Here is a 15,487-nt window from a genome sequence, read left to right on the forward strand (position 1 = left end):
AATTTTCACTGTAGTACAGGAGTTGATGGGGCAAACAATGCTACATTTAGGGCACCTTAAAGAAACCACTGATATTCCTTCAATGGTCCAGTGAGTAAATATATTACATGATGTGAACAGCTATACAGAGCAGGAATGTCACAAGTTCAATCCTTGGTCTGTGTTGAGTTAGCTGTTCTCAGTCAGCACCAGGACAGGTGGGAGCAACAATTGATCCTGCTGGAAAGTGGACATTTGTGGGCATTATGTGAGAACTGGATTGGGCTTGGTTATGATTGCTTCTGTAAATAGCTGTTGACAGTGCAGTCTAGGTGCTTACATGAAGAATAGCCACTTGGGTGACACACTAGAAGGCTGTTGCCACGTAATCTTGGCTGACAGTTCAGTGCAGCAATGAGGCAGTGCTGTACTATTGAAGATGCTGTCTTTTGGATGAAATTAAACTTTACCCTCCAGTGGATGTAAAAGATCTCATGGCACTATTCGAAGAAAAGAATGGAGAGTTCTACCAGTGACATGGCCAATATAAACCCCGCAAGTTCTGCACTTTGCCAGATTTTCCAAGCTTCCCTCTCGCTCTGCTATCCTGCTGTAACCATTCACACCTCCTCTGGACCTATTTTTTGACCCACGGTCACCCTTTTTTGCCTTGCACCACTTTTGTTCTTTCCCTTGGTTCTGCTCTGCTTAAAAATTGTTCATCTCTAACATCTTCCAGTTCTGATAAAAGACCATCAATCTGAAACGTTAACTCTGTTTCTCTGCACAGATGCTGCCTGACCTGCAGAGTGTTTCCAGCATCTTGTTTTATTTCACTAAGGAATAGATGGTCTGGTCATTTATCTCGCAGTTTTTTGAGGGATTTTGCATAGTGCAAATTGGCCGCCGCATTTCCTACATTGCAACAGTATCTACACTTCAACAGTATTTAATTGGCTGTGAGTCACTATTGGACATCCTGAGATCATGTAAGGTGCTATATAAATCAGTTATTTCTTTCTTACTTCAGCACAAATGAGCACCTTTTGAAAGGAAGAGAGAAAATTGAAAGGGGAGAGAGCGAGATGATGGAGTGAATGTCTAGGGACACATACAACAAAGACTATTGTACATTGAATGGTAATAAAGACATTATTAAGTACACAATTAAATTTGATTTCTAAAACCATTGCCAATCAGATTTAGAAAAAAAAGATTTTCTTCAGTTCTGAAAAACAGGTCTGATTTTTTTGAATTAAAGAGCTGGGTAGAAAATTCCATAGTTTAAATAGAGCTGAAAATAAAAGTTTTTAAAAATTTGTTCCTAGGATGTGGGCTTCGCTGATAAGGCCAGCATTTATTGCCCATCCCTAATTTCCCTTGAGAAGTTGGTGGTGAGCTACCTTCTTGAATTGCTGCAGTCCGTGTGGTGAAGGTACTCCCTAACCGTGCTGTTAGGGAGGGAGCTGAATGGCCATATGACCCTCTGCAGCGCCCACGCAACTGGCTCACCGGCGTTTAAATAGGGATAAACACGCCTGCACGGTATTTTGAAAGAGCCGCGCACCCAAAAAAAAATGAAAAGGAACATTGGTAGGGAGTCCCAGGAGTTTGACCCAGCGACAATGGAGGAATGAATCAGTTGTCTGATTCATTGTTGAGAATTGGCCCTCTGTTCTGAGACAAATCACAATGATGCCAATTTAGGGGCTCATCGGTATACACTGGTAACTGGACCTGCCACTTACATTCTTGCCGCGTCTCACCTGCTCTGTCTCTTGCCAACTGAGGTACCCCTTGAGAAAGTAAACTATTGAGTGGGAGACGGAGCTGATAATAGAAGCATGAAAATAGATGCAGTGTGTAGCAATTGTTTATTGAAAACAAGGAAAAACAAGTATGTTCTAAGAAACACGTACAGATTTCCCTAAACATTCATAGTCATATCTCAGAGAAGTGAAAATCAGATTTACAAATTGAGATCAGTGTGGAGGTGGTGTCTGTCTGATAGTTTATATCAAACACAGATCTGGTTCATAACTTTCAGCTGTTACTGCTGGGTAATAGACATCACTGACTGTCTACTCCTTAGATGTGACCATACCCAGAATTACTCACTCCTCAATATGAAAAGCAAAGTTATTTGACAGATGCAAAGACAACACATCTTGCAATCTTCTTAAGGTTGTTAATTCAAAACTTGTGATATCTAATATATAACATTCAGTTCAGTTTGCTTCTAAGAAAAATAAGTGTTTTTGGAATTATTGAATAATACCGAAAATGTAATGAGTAGAAGATAAAGCTTTTTCTTCCAGCTTTATCATGTGCGAATGACACATACCTACTAATATAGAGTCAACCAATAATCCATATTTTTTACTTTGGGTTGATCGATGGAGCTGCACTAGGGCCTACAGCCTTTATAATAAGGTTATCGAGTGGAGATTGTGCTCAAGAGGGAAAGGCTGTTTATATGGCACTGTATTAGAAAGGTAGCCACAAATAGGACTTATTTCAGAGATTATGTTGCAGTATATTTCAGTTTGAATAATCTGCATTCTGATATTTTCCTTTTCTGTTTACAGAAGGATTTGATTGATCATTTATGCTGCTGCTGTTACACTGCATTTCTGATCATGATAAGATTGTTGTTGCATCAGCATTAAAGGTTTAGTACAACTCTGATCATGCTGGCTTTATGAACCCAATTGAGACAAACTGACTTTACTTTTCTTAGTTCGCAACCTTCTTTTTATTTACGTTTAATGTTTTTAAAAAAAAGTATTGGATATTGTTTCTCAACTTGGTGGGCTCTGAGGTCATTCTTACTCGTTACAGAGCCGAGGGGCTCTGTCAGTCGTGTTCAGCGAGATCAGCAATGTATTTTCTACCAACTGACCCCGAGTGTCCTTACAGCTCTCTTCAATCATTAGGAAACTGTTGGAGATTTGTAAGATGTTGTCAATGTGTGAAGTTCTGCAACATCCCGAATTCCATATCAGGATGAATGGATAGTATGACTATTTGTTTCCTCCGTCCTCCATTACATAAATGTCTGAGGTAAGTGCAGTGAACAATAGCATTAAACATGTTTATCCGCCAGCTGTGAAGCCAGTGTTGTATTAATCAACACTTGTTTCCGAGGTGTTATGTGTTATGGTATAATTCTTTCTAAAATTCTTTGTGCAGTGCTTCCTTAATTGAGAAAGGCGTTGTATGATTGCAGTTCTTTCTTTATCGTTCTATGGGCTTACTTGGGGCTAGAACCTCCACTTTTTTTGCATGCTTAACGCCCACTTAACACCCATTTTACTGCTGAAATGATGTATAACGCCCATATATCGCCCATTCTGGCACAAAATGGAAACTAACGGGCTTTTTTAGGAGACTTATCGCCGAGTGTTATTTTCCCAATGGGCTTAACGGCGAGAAAAAATATCACTGCTCGTGCACTTTTTGGGGGGGGAATCAGCAGAATGGGCGAATTCAACATCCATAATATCGCCCAGCGTTACTTTCCACGTGGAATCAATGCCGAGATTCAATATTAACGCCCGCTCACTGTTTTTTGTTGTAAGGAGCATATTTACCCAAACTAGCGGCTATGGAGATCGCCCATCTTCAATTTCACCACCTCGCACACGTATCGGCCACAATATCGCTCGCTGAAAAAAACGCCCACAAATGTGGAACTAACCGGAACGAACGGCAGCAGTGTGGCTAGCATTTTGTTAACTCCCACTCTTAGTGAGGAGCTAATATCGGAAAGATTTGACTGAAAGAACATTGATGTGAGTGACAACGCTGACACATTTTTGTGTGTGTGCAGCTCAGACATCAATGGTGCCCATCACCTTGGTGCCACTTAAAGTTTACGTTGATTTATCTTAAGTTGTATTTAACCCTTTCATGATAAGGAATCACCAGTGTGTAACGGTCCAGCTATCTGAGACAATGCGCAACAAGGTTGTGTTCAATAAAAAAAAGTTTAATACCAACATTGGTCTGAAATTATAAGTATCACAGCCAAGAATCCCCCGCCCACACCCCACTTTTTCCACCATTGACATAAATCACATGTTCAACATGTCCAGCAACACAGAATACAAAGGCAAAGCAGGAGCCTGGTCTCCAGCCCCCATATATTGCAACAAATTGCATACACCCAGATGGAGATATAACACAGCCATCACCTGCGCACATGCACCTCACTTTCCTTCCCCCCCTCCTTCTTCTTCTCTCCACCTCTATCCCTTCCCCTCCTCGCTCCACGGCGCCTGGCTGAGGAGCTCCTCAGGAGGTGCCTCATTGGGGGGGGGGGGGGGTAAATGAACGCAGATGCGTTGGTTGGACGGGTACAGGACCGGGGGGGGGTGCCGAGGGGACAACATTCTCTGGTGCAGAAGCAGGATCTTGGTCTTTGCTCTCATCTGTCATTCGCAGTGGTGGTGCAGAACCTAGGGATGGAGTGCTGTGTTCGGGGATCACTGGGAGGCCTGTGGCAGCAGTGTTCCTGGCTATCGCATCCAGGAACTCCGCCATGCGCGGAATGTACTCAGTCATGGTGGCCAGGTGTCGGAATATATGCCCCCCAAAGCTTCGATGAGTTGGTCACCAATGTCTACAGTCCTCCTGGACAACTGTACCATCTCTCTGCTGCCGCGTCCACGAGGCCTCCGCGGAGTCGGCGCCGTCCTGGGGACAAATGGGGTGCCCTGTGGAGAGGTGCTTGGGGCCGGCACCTCCAGAGTGGAGATGGGAATGACCGGAGGACCACTAGATGGCCTTGGGGTGGAATGAGTTCTGGAGCCTGATGATGCAGGTTCTTCAAAATCCGCGCTCTCATCCGTCAAGAACAGACCCAGTGATTGACGGGCGACAATCGGAGCTCCTCAGCACCAGATGTAGTTGGATCGTCCACTGACTCTTGCCCTGCGCCCCCACCTTCTGGTCTCTGTAGCATTGCCTGGGGCTGCACTGCTGGCTGAGCTGCAAAACACAAATGAGGTTATTAGAGGAGAAGGGGGTGCTAGGGTGACAAGGTGAGTCCAGCGCTACACACAGCATATGCACGACAAAAGCACCATTGTTCTCAAAATCATCACAGACATCACATTTCATGACCATCAACACATTGTGCATTGCAATGATTTTCATTAGGCCAACATTATTTCTATGACACTTAGAAATCATTCGGATAGGAGTTGGTGTAGCATCTATTGACTTTACATCACGCAATGGTGTAAGCTTTACTCAAGTGGCATCACTTCAGGGTCTGCAGATGCATCCGTGGCTGTCCGGGGGTGCTTCCCCACGAGTGCTAGCACTCGCTCCTCCATCTCTGTGATGTCGCTAGTGATTGGTGGCCCCTCACCCGTTCGCCTCTGCATGGACCTCATCGTCGATAGCTTCTTCTGTAAAAGGTGACAGGACGACATGGCATGAGATCATTGCGTGATATCATTGCTGGGTACTGTCACAGAGACTGATACAACACATAACCGACAGATGTAATCATGATTATTATGATTATTATCGTTCTTTACCTAAAGACGTACACCATGACCGCAGGCTTTGAGTAAAACATTCCCGGTAAAACTGCAAGACCTCACATCTGCTGATAGTCACTCATGACTATTACAAATCAAATTATATAAATACATAAGTACATGTAAATCAATGTAATACTTACTCTTGCGGATCCCACAAGGTCGTTCCATCGTTTGCAGCATTGGTTGCCCTCACGCAACTCTTTGGTTGCTGACGAGACCACCTATGCTATCTTGGTCCATATCCTCTGGTAGGCCTTTGGGGTGGGCTTCCCACACCCTCCCTGTGTCAAATCACCTCAGCGTGACGCGACCTCCTGCAGGAGGGAGGCATTTGCCTCGTCCGAGAACCTCCTGGCTCTTTTGCGGCCTCCAATGTGCTCCTCTCCCATCTCACTGCTCTCTCCAGCGTCAGTCTCCACTGTGTGCTGTGATGCCTCCTCCTCTCCCTCCATTATAGGGCAAATTCAGTCAAATATGTAGCTGGTAACAGCTACATTTTGTTTGCCTACTTGCTGTGAAGCTCTAAAGTCTCCCTCCCTCCTCCCAAAGCAGCCACACCACACCCAGCCACACCTTCAGTCCCTCTGAGCTCTCTCTGTCTCCTCTTCTGCGCATGTCATGGTGACCCTTGAACTCCAGAATCATGGGAATCGAGCGTTGCCATGATGTTGCTAAGACCACACTTTACAGCAGAAGGTCAAAAAAATTTAACGCTACCGCCCATTTGATATTGCTCACAGTAACGCCCATTTTCGAAAATGTAAACTAGGTGTTTTGAGAATGGGCGAGAAGCCGGTGATCTGAAAACCCTTTTTTACCACTCACACTGGAAATAACGCCCATTTTTGGGTATTAAGCACAAAAGTGGAGGTTCTAGCCCAAAGGCTCTCCCAGCATTACCCAGCTCCTGAATTGGACCCAGTTTTAATGTTCCTTCATAACACGTTGCCAACTTTATCCAGCCAGAGATATCGATGGTTCCAGGTTTTCACTGCTGCTTACATCCTTGCAGACAATGCTTCAAGGTTTGCTATTCACCACATTCACAGCTGTCATCGCTCTTGAATTTCTGCTACATTATCAACCTCATAGATTTTGTCCGTGTGATAACTGCTTAGTTGGATTCCTAGCACTGAGAGGCAGCAAACGCCTCTGTTGACATAGCCAGATTACCATGGCTTTGTACAATAGTTGCATTTACGCCTGCTTCTCATGGGCGGAATTACTTGATTTGAGTATAGAATGGTTGTGATTTGTAAGTTTATTGAAAAATGCTACTTTTTTAACCAAACTTTGACTAGAGAAGAACAATGGCAGCTGTGTGAAACTTGGTTACAGTGCAACTAATGCCAGTCAGAAATAGTGTCGGAAAAAGTGATGACACAGAGGTGCCACCATACTGCTCGAGGCCACATCCATTGCATGAAAGGATTTGCAGCTTTAGTTGCTAATCTCCTGTTAACATGTCATTATTTTTCTTCACCACATGACAACTACCCTTTGTACATGGCCTTCTTTGACCGCACAAAGGCCTTTGACACTGTCAACTGTGAGGGACTATGGAGCGTCCTCCTCCGTTTCGGCTGCCCCCAAAAGTTTGTCACCATTCTCGGTCTGCTCCACGACGACATACAAGCCATGATCCTGACCAACGGATCCACCAAAGACCCAATCCACGTCCAAACCGGGGTCAAGCAGGGCTGCACCATTGTGCCAACGCTCTTCTCGATCTTCTTCATTGCAATGCTCCATCTCACTCTCAACAAGCTTCCCGCTGGAGTGGAACTAAACTGTAGACCAATGGGAACCTTTTCAACTTTCGTTGCCTCCAGGCTAAATCCAAGGTCACCCCCATCCTCTGTCATCGAACTACAACACGTGGACGACGCTTGCGTCTGTGTACATTCAGAGGCTGAACTCCAAACCATTGTCAACATCTTCACCGAGGCGTACGAAAGCATGGGCCTAACACTAAACATCCGTAAGACAAAGGTCTTCCACCAACCTGACCCCGCCACACAGCACTGCCCCCCCTGGTCATCAAAATCAACAGTGTAGTCCTGGACAATGTGGTCCATTTTCCATACCTCGGGAGCCTACTGTCAGCAAGGGCAGACATTGACGGCGAGGTCCACCACCGCCTCCAATCTGCCAGAGTGTTTGAAGACCAGGATCTCAAATCTGGCACCAAGCTTAAGGTCTACAGGACAGTAGTGATACCTGCCCTCCTATATGGCTCAGAGATGTGGACCATATACAGTAGATACCTCAAAGCGCTGGAGAAGTATCACCAGCGCGGCCTCCGCAAGATCCTGCAAATCCACTGGGAGATAGATGCGCCAATGTCAGTGTTCTCGATCAGGCCAACATCCCCAGTATCGAAGCACTGACCACACTCGACCAGCTCCATTGGGTGGGTCACATCGTCCACATGCCCAACACGAGACTCCCAAAGCAAGCGCTCTACTCGGAACTCCTACACGGCAAGCGAGCCCCAGGTGGGCAGAGGAAATGTTTCAAGGACACCCTCAAAGCCTCCTTGATAAAGTGCAACATCCCCACCGGCACCTGGGAATCCCTGGCCCAAGACCACTTTAAGTGGAGGAAGAGCATCCAGGAGGATGCTGAGAATCTCGAGTCTCATCGCCGAGGGCATGCAGAAACCAAATGTAGACAGTGGAAGGAGCGTGCAGAAAACCAGACTACCCACCCACCCTTTCCTTCAATCACTGTGACTGAGATTGTAATTCCTGTGTTGGATTGTACAGTCACCTGAGAACTTACTTTTAGAGTGGAAGCAAGTCTTCCTCGATTTTGAGGGACTGCCAATGCTGATGATGGTTACAATGCAACTAATGCCAGTCAGAAATAGTGTTGTAAAAAAGTGATAACACACAGGTGCCACCATACTGCTCGAGGCCACATCCATTGCATGAAAGGATTTGCAGCTTTAGTTGCTAATCTCCTGTTAACATGTCATTATTTTTCTTATTCTACAACTTTGCACAATTTTATTACTTTGTGTTTTCCACTTCTTTCATATTGTTTTAATCACCTCACTGCATTAAAATATATTTGGTTCTCTCTCGCCTTTTAAATCTTTTTTTCAATTTCAAATGGATCATTTCCATTCTTAATATTGCTTGCTTTTTGTTGATTTCTTGCTCGGATGGACCTCTTTCCTTTTTCTCAACGCTTTTGCAAATAATTAATTGTGTCCCTGCTCAGCAGGGTTGAGAGGAAACACTTTGTCGGTTTCTGATTCAGTAACCGAGCTTAGGTGCACAGAGTCCATCGTTTCTTTCTGCACGACTGAGAGGACCTTATGACCTGACTTTGCAGAATTCCAGCAGCAGGGTCTGGCCATCCTTTATGTAAGTGCAACGCAGCATCAGAATTCACAAGGGGCAGCAGCAGTTGGAGCAGATGATATCTGAAGGTAGCAGTACAGGAGGAATTTGCACACTGCTATCTCCTATTCATATTACCTCTCAACAGTACAGCTTGGGAACAGAACACCAGAGTACAAGGTGGGTCAAAAAGAGGGTTTGAGTACTAATTGAAGGCGGGAGAGGCGGCGCGGTGGGGGTGGGGCGGGGGAGGGGGGGTCGGTTGGTGGTGAAGGAGTGAGAGAGAAGAGACCTGTAAAATTAAATGTAAAAACATGGAAGCAAGAGTAGAGAACCCGGCAGTGGTAAATGTGGGTGTAAGTGATAAAGTTAAAATATGCATAGCTGCAGCAGGCAGATTCTTCCCTCACTTCCCACCAACCCCTCCCCAATATTGATGCTTTCCTCTATCACTGCTGCTAAAGTTCATGAAAAGAGAAAAGTCAATGCCTTCTCGTGCAGGAGAGCTTGAAAATCGTAAGATCATATCGAGGATTTAGAAAACATTTCCAAATGTGTATCCATTACATAACTTGAAAAGCACATAGCTAGGTACCAGTATAAACTGCAGCATTAGAATGGAGATGTCACAATAATTGGATCATATAATGTAAATATCAGAGTGCAAGTACATTACGCGGAAATTGATGCATGAAAATTTCACTTGCACATTAGCACTTTTGTGCAATTACTTATCATGTAACTGTATCCAGATTGTAAGTGTTATTTATATGAAAATATATCAGATTATTAATTAATTATGCTTCAGCTCTTCTCTGCCTATGATGACATCTGATAAATGCAGACCTTTCATTATAATGTAATTGCCTTTGATACCTGATAATGTAACTGTTCGTACAAAAATGATGGGGGAGGGCTCCTCCACACATGAAGCTATGTGAAGGTTACTTCTTGTCATTGCATAAGATCATAAGAAATAGGAGCAGGAGTAAGCCATTTGGCCCCTCGAGCCTGCTCCATCATTCAATAAGATCATGGCTGATCTGATCATGGCTCAGCTCCACTTCCCTGATCGTTCCCCATAACCCTTATTGCTCAAAAATCTGTCTATCTCCGCCTTAAATATATTCAATAACCCAGCCTCCACAGCTCTCTAGGGCAGAGAATTCCATAGATTTGCAACCCTCTGAGAAGAAATTTCTCCTCATCTCAGTTTTAAATGGGCGGCCCCTTATTCTGAGACTATGTCCCCTAGTTTTAGTTTCCCCTATGTGAAAATATCCTCTCTGCATCCACCTTGTCGAGCCCCCTCATTATCTTATAAGTTTCAATAAGATCACTCTCATTCTTCTGAACTCCAATGAGTATAGGCCCAACCTACACAACCTATCTTCATAAGTCAAACCCTCATCTCTGGAATCAACCTAGTGAACCTTCTCTGAACAGCCTCCAATGAAGTATATCCTTTCTTAAATATGGAGACCAAAACTGTACACAGTACTCCAGGTGTGACCTCACCAATACCCTGTACAGCTGTAGCAGGACTTCTCTGCTTTTATACTCTATTCCCCTTGCAATAAAGGTCAACATTCCATTTGTCTTCCTGATTACTTGCTGTACCTGCATACTAACTTTTTGTGTTTCATGCACAAGGACCCCCAGGTCTCTCTGTACTGCAGCACTTTGCAATTTTTCTCCATTTAAATTATAGTTTGCTTTTCTATTATTTTATGCCACAGTGGATAACCTCACATTTTCACACATTATACTCCATCTGCCAAATTTTTGCCCACTCACTTAGTCTGTCTATATCCCTTTGCAGATTTGTTGTGTCCACCTCACAATTTGCTTTCCCACCCATCTTTGTATCATCAGCAAACTTGGCTACATTACAATCCGTCCCTTCATCCAAGACATTAATATAAATTGTAAATAGTTGGGGTCCCAGCACCAATCCCTGCAGCATCCCACTAGTCACAGGTTGCTAACCAGAAACGTATCCATTTATCCCAACTCTCTGTTTTCTGTTATTTAGCCAAGCCTCTATCCATGCTAATATATTATCCCCAACCCCATGAGCTTTTATCTTGTGCAGTAACCTCTTATGTGGCACCTTATCGAATGCCTTCTGGAAATCCAAATACACCACATCCACTGGTTCCCCCTTATCCACCCTGCTCGTTACATCCTCAAAGAACTCCAGCAAATTTATCAAACATGATTTCCCTTTCATAAAACCATGTTGACTCTGCTTGATTGAATCAAATTTTCCAAATGTCCTGCTACTGCTTCCTTAATAATGGACTCTAGCATTTTCCCAACGACAGATGTTAGGCTAACTGGTCTATAAACTTTTTTAAACTTCGGGGCAGAAATTCCCCTCTTCTGTGCCTCCGGGGGACAAAAGTGTTTTTGCTCAGGGGGAGGGGGGTGGGGTTGCTACTGGCTCCCGTGAAATTGCGCACGAGTTAACAGAGGCGCGAACATGATGGCGTCGCGCCCCCAGCGATGATATCATCGCCGTATGCTGCGACCCCTTTTTTCCCCATAATGGAAATTGGGCAACGTCCATTGAGGCCACCATGGTTACGAACCGGGCCGATGACGTATCATGGGGCGAACCTTAAAGGTGCGCTGCGCCACACTCTGCCATCTTGGTTTTTTCCTGACTCACCGGTCGGGCCGATCGCCGCTCCTTTCTCGGGGTCCATGCCGCCATCGTGGAGCCTGGCACTCCGTCTCAGTGCTGGGCTACGGCCACAGCAGCCCTTAGCCCTGGTGGCCCAGTGGAGACCCTCAAATGGCCTGCATAGTTCGCAGCATCCTTCCCCTTTAACGGAAGGGGAGGGACGTTGAAACGCTTCAGCACTACATGGCGAAGCCGTGTAGCGATGCCGAACCCTACTGGGTAGCACCCCCAAACCCGCCCCAAAGGGAAATGGAGCGCGCGACATTGCGCTCCACTTCCGGTGAGGGGGGTTAATTGCAATTTTGCGGCCGGGGCGGGATATTGCAACCTACCCGTCAGTTACTGCCCCCAAACGGGGCGTAACCAAATTTTGCCCCTTAGTTTCCTCCATTCTCATCAAGTGCCCTTTATCTGTGATCCAATATACTACACTGTTATGCTTTTTGTTTTAAATAGTTGATCATTCTGGCAGAAATATTTTGAAGCAAATGCCCTAATATGTTAGGCTGCGATTTCCTATGTTTTGTGTATTAACGTCCATTTATGCCCAGTGTCTGTAAACTATTTTTATAACTGTAAAAGCAATGATGAACTCAGCCAATTATCTACACATTGTTGCTTTCTACATCATGAGCCAGAAGCTCCTGGCATGGTGACCATCAAGTCCTTTTTTAAAAAAATAACTGACTTTTGTGAATAATCAATATTAAAATATTTCATTGTTTGCAGAATCACAACACTCAAAATACTTGAAGATCAATGTGATTCCTTCCTTGTCTTTTACTTGCTATATTTTAAAGAGAAATACAATAAAGTCATACAATGCAGTGGTGTTATTAGCTCAGTATTGACAAAAGCTTTAATATTCATAATACATGAGAATGCAGGTGCTGTTGTAGTTTAATTTTATACAAACTTTATTCCATGGATGAGCTATATAAGTCTCCTTCATAAGTGAAATAAATGCTGTACTGATTAACTTCATATGTGGTGCTCTACTTCAGTGACATGCTAGTGGATCTCCTGTGGTACACCTCACCAATAATCTGGTGCATGGAGCATAGATTCTGATGCTTAGCACTGTCGCACCACAGCTCAATTGTGGTAGCAGCAAGCTTGGTGTTGTAGTGCAGTAAATTTACAGCAACAATATATTATATAACTCACACGAGTATAAATATTACATACCTTACTGATATTGAAAGATTATTAATCGCTGCAATATTCTTTACCTATTACTTTTAGAGACTTGCTTAAGATGTAAGTAACTTTATTCATTCCCCGAAAAACTTTTAGTTTCATTTATTTACATTATAATATTATTTACAATACACTAGTGCTTCATCTGTGGCAGGGTAGCTAGGATCATAGTTGTAATATTTAGCTATTCCATTGTACAATATATATTTTTTGGGTTTACAGTATTTTCTTACGATGTAGCACTTTTATTGATTTGCATATTCTTCGCTTTTCCCTCCTCAAAACTTTTTATTCCCAGCTATTGACATAATAATTATTTTTCCCTCTTATCTACAACTGCAGATTTGTAGCTCTTGCTGCTGTTGATTTGCAGCAAGGAATAGTATTAATGACCAGCACCATGAACATTTACGATGGCTTGAGCTTGACCTGCTGCTGCAGTGTCCAATTCAGCTTTATAGTGCTTCATAAATATTCTCCTCTGACCCTGGTAAAAATGTCAGTTTTCCTTAACTACACAAAAAAAGTCTCATCCCACACATTGCCAGTTGAGAACAATCATATAAAGCAGCTAAACTGTATAAAGTGCTGTAAATATTACATTTTTATGGTTGTTTTTTTCTGCCCCACTTGTTTCATTGCTTTTATTTATAAATGTTCTGCCCAGTTATTATGTGACATGGGTTGTCACAGTGCTCTCTCAGGAGCATCATCTGTCTGAGTAATGCTAATATTCTGGCGGAATATTTGGTGAGTCATTTTTCCACTGGGTCCCTGCCCTATTTTGCTTCATACTAATCTTCTATGGTCATCTCTGCCAGATGCCGGATGCTGGAAGCACTTGCTCAAATATAGCCACTTGTAATCAAATTAAGCAGTAAATAACGAAGTGACATCATATATTATATTTCGCATCATTCCAACATTAGCGTTGTGTGATATGGGTAATATCAGCATGTTACTGACAATCAGAATTTCTAAGGCTGGACAGAGGCATTTAAAAGTTAAATGACCCATTCCAGAGAGTGCAACCATTTAACGATGCACTTTCCGGCACCAGTAGATTTTGCTGGGAGGCTCGGAAGCCTATTTTCTCTTTTCTGTCCAGTGGATGGCCGGTCCCTTTAAGTTGCTCCAGGGGCCCAAGCCCTGAAGCAGGAACGGTGTTCCTCTTCCTTCCTTCCTATGGTGGGTTTCCTGATGCAGGCGGGAATACCACTTGGAGTCCACAAAAAATTAAAAATAGGCTGAGCCAAAAAAAATGTGCTATGGTTAATGCCAGAAAAACCAGCACCAAGGATAGGAGTGAAAGTCCAGAACTCTAGATGCATGCATCTCTCCCACACACAGAATTTGAACTTAAATTTTCCATGAATAAAATCTAATTTTATGTATAAATTTAAACTGGTTTTGTGAATCACTTAAAAACAACAGCTTGCATTTATATGGCTTTTAATGTAGTAAAACATCCCACGTCGCTTCACAGGAGCATTATGAAACAAAATTTGACACCGAGCCACATAAGGAGATATTAGGACAGATGACCAAAAGCTTGGTCAAAGAGGTTGGTTTTAAGGAGCGTCTTAAAGGAGGAGAGTGAGGTGGAGACACAAAGATTTAGACAGGGAATTTCAGAGCGTAGAGCTTAGGGCCTAGGCAGCTGAAGGCACGGCCACCAATGGTAGAGCGATGAAAATCAGGGATACACAAGAGGCCAGAATTGGAGGAGCGCAGAGATCTCAGAGGGTTGTAGGGCTGGAAGAGGTTACAGAGATAGGGAGGGGCGAGGCTCTGGAGGGATTTGAAAAGAAGGATGAGAATTTTTAAGTCGAGGCATTTTTATGCATTTGTTATGTTAGAAACTCTGGGGTAGACATTGGTTTAAGCCGGTTTTCGGGCATGGAGTGGATACCATGCTCAGAGTGCGCATCCGATCACATGAACCCAACTAAGGCTCCAAATTGGTATCCCTGCTCATTTAAATAGAATAGGCGGTCTGCCAGTGCAAATTGCTCTGTTCATTGTCATCTCACTTAATTTGGAGGGGGGACACAATATTGTGTGGAGTAGATGCCATTTAAAGGCAGCCTGCACCTCTTAAAGGGGAGGTGTACTTTGGCTCTTTGGCTGCAGGCAAATGTGACTGAAGGTTTCTCACAGCTGCAAGGAACCCCTCCCCCATTTTTCTGATGCTGCATTGGAGCTATTTGTGGAGGAGGTCAACAGGAAGATATCCAGGCAAGCTACCCGGCACGAGTAGGTACAGGTGGCTGAGTGAATGAAGCATCGCCCCTTAGGACAAACTGCAATGCCAAAAAGAATTCAATGACCTCACAAGGATAGCTATGGTAAGCCGGATATGTCTTGTTACTCTCTGCTCAGCAGTGCACTATCTGTAGCCCCAGCTCCAGCAACCCTTCTCTCCCCACTTCACATCACACTCCTCCAATCACTGCAGCACACTTGGCTCCTGTTATGTATGCAACCCTATGTAACCAGTATCATACCGCCACCAAATAGCATACCTATTGGAGGCCCAAGGGATCCCAGCATCCCTTGGGAGCACTGTATATAAGCAGGCCTCCCATGCTGTACCAACACTCTGGAGTTAGAATAAAGGAACTAAAGTCACACTTACTCACGTCTACAGTACTCAGATACATTACTTTATTATGAACACAACAACCGATGAGATAACGAACCATCAGGCGAAA

Source organism: Pristiophorus japonicus, chromosome 7 (genome assembly GCF_044704955.1).
Source record: "Pristiophorus japonicus isolate sPriJap1 chromosome 7, sPriJap1.hap1, whole genome shotgun sequence".
In the NCBI taxonomy this organism is placed as follows: Eukaryota; Metazoa; Chordata; class Chondrichthyes; family Pristiophoridae; genus Pristiophorus; species Pristiophorus japonicus.